Genomic DNA, 8,710 nt, shown 5'->3' with positions numbered 1-8,710 from the left:
TCCCACACTCCAAAGACGTACAGGTATATAGGTTAATTGGCTTGGTACAAATGTAAATTGTCCCTCGTGTGTGTAGGATAGTGTTAATATGCGGGAATCAGTGTGGACTAGTTGGGTCGAAGGGCCTGTTTAGTGTAGTTTAGTTTAGTTTAGAGAAACAGCGCAGAAACAGGCCCTTATACTCCCTTATCTCTGTATCTCCCTCTCCCCTGACTCTCAGTCTGAAGAAGAGTCTCGACCCGAATTGTCACGCATTCCTTCCATCCAGAAATGCTGCCTGTCCCGTTGAGTTACTCCAGCATTTTTTGTCCACCCGCCATTCTTGTTTATCACTTCCTCCTATTCCAGTGTGTAGGAAGGAACAGCAGACGCTGGTTTAAGCCGAAGATAGACACAAAATGCCAGAGTAACTCAGGCAGCATCTCTGGGGAGAAAGAATGGGCGACGTTTCGAGTCTGAAGAAGGGTCTCGACCTGAAACAACACCTATTCCTTCTCTCCACAGATGCTGCCTCGCCCATTGAGTTACTCCAGCTTTTTGTGTCTATCTTTAGTGTGGTTTAGTTTATTATCACGTGTACCGAGGTGTTTTTACACAGAGTGATGGCCATAAGACACAGGGCCAGAATTTGGCCATTCGGCCCATCGAGTCAACTCCACAATTCAGTCATGGCTAACCTGTCTGTCCCTCTCAACCCCATTCTCCTCCCTTCTCTCTGTAACCTTTGACGTCCTTCCTAATCAAGAATTAAAAATACCCAATGGCTTGGCCTCCACCGCCGTCTGTGGCATTGAATGCCACAGAATTCACCACCCTCCGGCGAAATAAATTCCTCAACAGCGGTGGCCAGTGTAACTTGGCATCAAGCAACACATTGGAGGAGCTGCACCTCATATTCTGCTTGGGCAGTCTGCACCCTAGCGGCATAAACATTGAATTCTCCAATTTCCGGTAGCCCTTGCTCAGCTTTCCCTCAGCCCTCGGGCTCCTCCTCTTCCTTTCTCCTTTCTTCTCCCTTTGCTTGATCACATCAACACTGTCTATCCCTCTCATCATTTTAAAGACCTCTATCAAGTCCCCCCTTAACCTCTGCGCTCCAGAGAATAAAGACCTAACTTATTCAACCTATCTCTATAACTTAGTTGTTGAAACCCAGGCAACATTCTAGTAAATATCCTCTGTACTCTCTCTATTTTGTTGACATCCTTCCTATAATTGGCCGACCAAAATTGTACACCATACTCCAGATTTGGTCTCACCAATGCCTTGTACAATTTTAACATTACATCCCAGCTTCTATACTCAATGCTCTGATTTATAAAGGCTAGCATACCAAAAGCTTTCTTTACCACCCTATCTATATGAGATTCCACCTTCAAGGAACTATGCACGGTTATTCCCAGATCCCTCTGTTCAACTGTATTCTTCAATTCCCTACCATTTATCATGTACGTCCTATTTTGATTTGTCCTGCCAAGGTGTAACACCTCACATTTATCAGCATTAAACTCCATCTGCCATCTTTCAACCCATTTTTCCAAATGGCCTAAATCACTCTGTAGACTTTGGAAATCCTCTTCATTATCCACAACACCCCCTATCTTGGTATCATCTGCATACTTACTAATCCAATTTACCACCCCTTCATCCAGATCATTGATGTACATGACAAACAACAAAGGACCCAACACAGATCCCTGAGGCACCCCACTAGTCACCTGCCTCCAACCCGACAAACAGCCATCCACCATTACCCTCTGGCTTCTCCCATTCAGCCACTGCTGAATCCATCTTGCTATTCCTGCATTTATACCCAACAGTTTAACCTTCTTAACCAACCTTCCATGAGGAACCTTGTCAAAGGCCTTACTAAAGTCCATATAGACAACATCCACTGCTTTACCCTCGTCAATTTCCCTAGTAACCTCTTCAAAAAATTCAAGAAGATTAGTCAAACATGACCTTCCAGGCACAAATCCATGTTGACTGTTCCTAATCAGACCCTGTTTATCCAGATGCTTATATATATTATCTCTAAGTATCTTTTCCATTAATTTGCCCACCACTGAAGTCAAATTAACAGGTCTATAATTGCTAGGTTTACTCTTAGAACCCTTTTTAAACAATGGAACAACATGCGCAGTACGCCAATCCTCGGGGACTATTCCCGTTTCTAATGACATTTGAAATATTTCTGTCATAGCCCCGGCTATTTCTACACTAACTTCCCTCAATGTCCTAGGGAATATCCTGTCAGGACCTGGAGACTTATCCACTTTTATATTTTTCAAAAGTGTCAGTACTTCTTTTACTTTGAAACTCATAGTTTCCATAGCTACTCTACTCGTTTCCCTTACCTCACATAATTCAATATCCTTCTCTTTGGTGAATACCGAAGAAAAGAAATTGTTCAATATCTCCCCCATCTCTTTTGGTTCTGCAGATAGCTGCCCACTCTGTTTCTCCAATGGACCAATTTTATCCCTCGTTATCCTTTTGCTATTAATATAGCTGTAGAAACCCTTTGGATTTACTTTCACCTTACTTGCCAAAGCAACCTCATATCTTCTTTTAGCTTTTCTAATTTCTTTCTTAAGATTCTTTTTACATTCCTTATACTCCACAAGCACCTCATTTACTTCATGCTGCCTATAATTATTGTAGATCTCCCTCTTTTTCCGAACAAGATGTCCAATTTCCCTTGAAAACCAGGGCTCTTTCCAATTTTTACTGTTTCCTTTCAACCGAACAGGAACATAAAGATTCTGTACTCTTAAAATTTCCCCTTTAAATGTTCACCATTTCTCTTCTACATCTTTCCCATAAAACAAAATTTCCCAGTCCACTCCTTTTAAATCATCTCGCATCTCATCAAAGTTAGCCTTTCTCCAATCAAAAATCTCAACCCTAGGTCCAGTTCTGACCTTCTCCATAATTATATTGAAACTAATGGTATTGTGATCACTGGACCCGAAGTGCTCCCCAACGCATACCTCCGCCGCCTGTCCCGTCTCATTTCCTAACAGGAGGTCCAGCACTGCCCCTCCTCTAGTAGGTACCTCTATGTATTGCTGCAAAAAACTATCCTGCACACATTTTACAAACTCCAAACCATCCAGCCCATTTACAGAATGTGTTTCCCAGTCTATGTGTGGAAAGTTGAAATCTCCCACAATCACTACCTTGTGCTTACTACTAATATCTGCAATCTCCTTACATATTTGCTCTTCCAATTCTCGTTCCCCATTTGGCAGTCTATAATACACCCCTATAAGTGTTGCTACACCTTTCCCACTTCTCAGTTCCACCCAAATAGCCTCCCTAGATGAGCCCTCCAATCTATCCTTCCAAAGCACTGTTGTAATATCTTCCCTGACTAGCAATGCAACACCTCCACCTCTTGCCCCTCCAATTCTATCACACCTGAAGCAACGAAATTCTGGAATATTTAGTTTCCAATCACACCCCTCCTGCAACCATGTTTCACTGATCGCCACAACATCATACTTCCAGGTGTCTATCCAGACTCTAAGCTCATCCACCTTTCTTACAATGCTCCTAGCATTAAAATATGCACATTTAAGAAACCCCCTGTTCTTCTTCTCTGTTTATTTCCTTTTTTTTCTTTCTCCTCTTGTGTCCGAGTGCTTCCCTTTTCTGCTTCCTGCCTCCCATTCTGTCTACTAGCTTTCTCTATTTGAGTCCCTCGCCCCAACCATTCTAGTTTAAAGTCTCCCCAGTGACCTTTGCAAATTTCCCCGCCAGGATATTGGTCCCCCTCGGGTTCAAGTGCAACCCATCCTTTCTGTACAGGTCCCACCTTCCCCAAAAGAAGTCCCAATGATCCAGAAACTTGAATCCCTGCCCTCTGCACCAGTCTTTCAGCCACGCATTTATCCTCCACCTCGCTCCATTCCTACTCTCACTGTCGCGTGGTACAGGCAGTAATCCTGAGATTGTTACCTTTTTGGTCCTTTTCCTTAACTCTCCTCCCAACTCCTTAAATCCTCCCTTCAGGACCTCTTCACTTTTTTTACCTATGTCATTTGTACCAATATGTACCACGACCTCAGGCTCCTCTCCCTCTGATTTCAGGATATCTTGGATGCGTTGAGACACGTCCGAGACCTTGGCACCAGGGAGGCAGACCACCATCCTGTTCTCCCGACTGCGTCCACAGAAACGCCTATCCGACCCCCTAACAATAGAGTCCCCAATTACAATTGCCCTCTTCTTTTTTTCCCTACCTATCACAAGTAAAAAATTTCCATTTTACTTCCACCCATGTGTGATGACACAAGACTAACCCTCACTCCATTGTAGATTGTCTTTCAGTTTAATGATGTGCCGACCCACACATTTAATCAGAATCTAATCACTTCAAAGAAATGGATACAAGGCTTCATCTCAGATAAATGGACTTGCACGCAGTTATTTGTCTTTTTTTTAATCTCTTCGTTTATGTAATGTGGACACCGAAGGCAAGGCCTGTATTTATTGTCCACCTCTGATTACCCCGTGGAGGATGAAGGGAGCTGTTGAATTCTTGCCTGTGATGTCGGGCGTCACGGTGGCGCAGCGGTAGAGTTGCTGCCTTTCAGCGCCAGAGACCCGGGTTCGATCCTGACTACGGGCGCTAATCTTTACGGAGTTTGTACGTTTTCCCTGTGTGGGTTTTCTCCGCATGCTCCAGTTTCCTCCCACACTCCACAGACCTGCCAGGACTAGAGGGTGTGAGCTATAGGGAGAGGTTGAACAGGCTGGATGTCTATACCTTGGAGCACAGGAGGATGAGGGGTGATCTTATAGAGGTGTATAAAATCATGAGAGGAATAGATCTGGTAGATGCCCAGAGTCTCTTGCCCAGAGTAGGGGAATCGAGGACCAGAGGACATAGATTAACGGTGACGGGGATAAGATTTAATAGGAATTTGAGGGGTAACTTTTTCACACAGAGGGTGGTGGGTGTATGGAACAAGCTGCCAGAGGAGGTAGTTGAGGCTGGGACTATCCCAACATTTAAGAAACAGTTAGACAGGTACATGGATAGGACAGGTTTGGAGGGATATGGACCAAGTGCAGGCAGGTGGGACTGGTGTAGCTGGGACATGTTGGCCGGTGTGGACATGTTGGGCCGAAGGGCATGTTTCCACACTGTATCACTCTATGACTCCATGAACCTGTCCAAGAGTCTTTTAAAAGTTGTGGGATAATTGGACATCTCTTTTAGTTTTCGCCCGACAGGCTAAACAGCTTTCTTCAATGCTGTCATTCTGTATGAGTATTAAACTCAACATTCTCTGAGCGATTGTGTGATTTGAAAATATTTGTCAGGGAGTTCTGTATGAGCAATGTTGATGAGGTGTGTAAATAATCCTGTTTCGTTGTTTAGCTCCAATGAATCTTTTTTAAATCGTCTGATGATTGAAAAAGAGCAATTCTCATGCACTGTGCCTTTGGTAAATGTGTAGAACTTTAGAATTAGAGATACAATGGAGAAACGGGCCCTGTGGCCCACCGAGTCCGTGCCGACCAGCGATCACCTTACACCAGCACTATCCTACACACACTAGGGACAATCTAAAATTTACTGAAGCCAATTAAACTGCAACCCGCTCGTCTTTGGAGCGTGCGAGGGAACCAGAGCACACGGAGAAAACCCACGTGGTCCCAGGGAGAACGTGCAAACTCCGTACAGGCAGCACCCGTAGTCAAGATTGAACCCTTGTCTCTTGCGCTATAATGCCCCTGCCTCACATAGGAAACCTGAACGGAAACCTCTGGAGACTTTGCGCCCCACCCAAGGCTTCCGTGCGGTTCCCGGAGGTTTTTGTCAGTCTCCCTACCTGCTTCCACTACCTGCAACCTCCGGCAAACACCTGCAACCTCCGGGAACCGCACGAAAACCTTGGGTGGAGCGCAAAGTCTCCAGAGGTTTCCGTTCAGGTTTCCTAAGTGGGACAGGGGTATAAAAGGCTACAAATCTACTCCTGCAGCATAGTGACTCCATTTTTGCGCCTTTCATTTTATTTAGTGCCCGGGGCAGCACAGTGGCGCCGTGGTAGAGCTGCTGCCTTTCAGCGCCAGAGACCCCGGTTCGATCCTGTCTACGGGGGCTGTCTGTACGGAGTTTGTACGCTCTCCCTGTGACCGCGTAGGTTTTCTCCGGGTGCTCCGGTTCCCTCCCACACTCCAAAGGCGAGCGGGTTTGTAGGTTAATTGGCTTCTGCAAATTGTCCCTAGTGTGTGTAGGATAGTGCTCGTGGACGGGGTGGTCGCTGGTCGGCGCGGAACCGGAGGACTGAAGGACCTAGTTCCGCGCTGTACCTCTCGTCTAAATTACTGCTTAAACGCGATTTTCTTCACCATGTGTTTTACACATTCACCAAAGGCACTGCGCGTGCGAATTGCCCTTTTTTCTTGACCGCTGTGATATGGAATCTGCCATCAGAAAGCAGAATTCAGAAGAGACACTTAAAAAGAATAGTTTCAAGAGAAAATCTGATGAGTTATCTAAATGACTGTGTGACTCTATTACTCTTGGGCTTCGCAAGAGGGAATTGGGTTGATGCAAGCCGTTTACCAGTCTGCTGCCTGGACTAGAGGGCATGGCCTAGAAGGAGAGGTTGGACAAACGAGGATTGTTTGCTCTGAAACGTCGGAGGTTGAGGGGAGGCCTGACAGAATCATGTCAAATTAAAGAGGTGTAGATAGGGTAGACAGTCAGAATCTTTTCCCCCCAGGATGGAAATGTCAAGGACTAGAGGCCACAGCTTGAAGGTGAGAGGGGCAAGGTTTCAAGGAGATGTGTGGGGAGGGTTTTTTTAAACCTGGGAGGGGTGGTGGAGGCAGTTACGTTTAAGAGGCTATCAGATAGGCGCCTGGATATGCAGGGATCACTTACAGACGGAGGAGATTAATTTAATCATGTCCAATACGGACATTGTGGGCCAGAGGGCCGAATGTGATAATTCCGCTCCTATGGCTTATGAATTTATGGCAAGATGCCCCATCTACGCTAATCCCATTTTCCCCCTTGGCGTTTGACGGCTCTGGGCCTGAACTCGCGATAAAGTCTAAAGAGCTTTAGACAGTGGCGCAGCGATAGAGTTGTTGCCTCACAGCGCCAGAGAGCCGGGTTCGATCCCGACAACGGGTGCTGTCTGTACGGAGTTTGTACAGTTCTCCCTGTGGACAGGTGAGTTATCTCCGAGATCTTCAGTTTCCTCCCACAATTCCAAAGACGGGCAGGTTTGTAGGTCGACTGGCTTGGCCTGTTTCTGCACTGGATCTCTATACTAAAAACGGAATTCAATCACTAAACTAAACAAAGAAACATAGAAGGTACACAAAAAAGCTGGAGAAACTCAGCGGGTGCAGCAGCATCTATGGAGCGAAGGAAATAACTGCTGCACCCGCTGAGTTTCTCCAGCTTTTTTGTGTACCTTCGATTTTCCAGCATCTGCAGTTCCTTCTTGAACAAAGAAACATAGAAAATAGGTGCAGCCCTTCGAGCCAGCACCGCCATACAATATGATCATGGCTGATCATCTAAAATCAATACCCCGTTCCTGCTTTCTCCCCCATATCCGTTGATTCCGTTAGCCCTAAGAGCTAAATCTAACTCTCTTGAAAACATCCAGTGAATTGGCCTCCACTGCCTTCTGTGGCAGAGAATTCCACAGATTCACAACTCTTTGCGTGAAAACGTTTTTCCTCATCTCAGTCCTAACTCTACCCCTTATTCTTAAACTGTGACCCCTGGTTCTGGACTCCCCCAACATGGGGAATATTTCTCCTGCATTTTGCCTGTCGAATCCCTTAAGGATTTTGTATTTTTCTATAAGATCCCCTCGCATCCTTCTAAATTCCAGTGAATACAAGCCCAGTCGACCCATTCGGGACGACAGATGGCACAATGGGCTAAGTGTTCGGCTGGCAACCGGAAGGTAGCCGGTTCGAATCCCGCTTGGAGTGCCTACTGTCGTTGTGTCCTTGGGCAAGACACTTCACCCACCTTTGCCTGTGTGTGAATGTGTGTGAATGTGTGTGAGTGATTGGTGGTGGTCGGAGGGGCCGTAGGCGCAGATTGGCAGCCACGCTTCCGTCAGTCTGCCCCAGGGCAGCTGCGGCTACAGAAGTAGCTTACCACCACCGAGTGTGACTGAGAAGTGAATGAATAATGCGATGTAAAGCGCCTTGAGTATTAGAAAGGCGCTATATAAATCCCATCCATTATTATTATTATTCTTTCATCATATGTCATCGTTGTTCATCAGTCTATGAAAGTAAGCATGCAAGTACAGCAGGCAGTGAAGAAAGCGAATAGCATGTTGGCCTTTATAACAAGAGGAGTCGAGTATAGGAGCAAAGAGGTTCTTCTGCAGTTGTACAGGGCCCTAGTGAGACCACACCTGGATATCGTGCGCAGTTTTGGTCTCCTAATTTGAGGAAGGACATTCTTGCTATTGAGAGAGTGCAGCGTAGGTTTACAAGGTTAATTCCCGGGATGGCGGGACTGTCATATGCTGAGAGATTGGAGCGGCTGGGCTTGTACACTCTGGAGTATAGAACGATGAGAGGGCTTCTTATTGAAACAAATAAGATTGTTAAGGGTTTGGACACGCTAGAGGCAGGAAACATGTTCCCGACGTTGGGGGAGTCCAGAACCAGGGGCCACACAGTTTAAGAATAAGGGGTAAGCCATTTA

The 8,710-nt window shown here is 45.9% G+C and overlaps 1 protein-coding gene across 1 annotated transcript in view; it reads left to right on the top strand.

Moving 5' to 3' along the window:
- Nucleotides 1-8,710, top strand: part of LOC116968452 (pyruvate carboxylase, mitochondrial-like) — a 266,712-nt gene that overhangs the window by 155,431 nt on the left and 102,571 nt on the right. The gene's annotated exons all lie outside the window — the stretch shown is intronic.

The sequence above is a fragment of the Amblyraja radiata genome, chromosome 45, assembly GCF_010909765.2.
Source record: "Amblyraja radiata isolate CabotCenter1 chromosome 45, sAmbRad1.1.pri, whole genome shotgun sequence".
NCBI classification, from domain to species: Eukaryota; Metazoa; Chordata; class Chondrichthyes; order Rajiformes; family Rajidae; genus Amblyraja; species Amblyraja radiata.
This window is presented reverse-complemented; position numbering and strand designations above follow the sequence as displayed.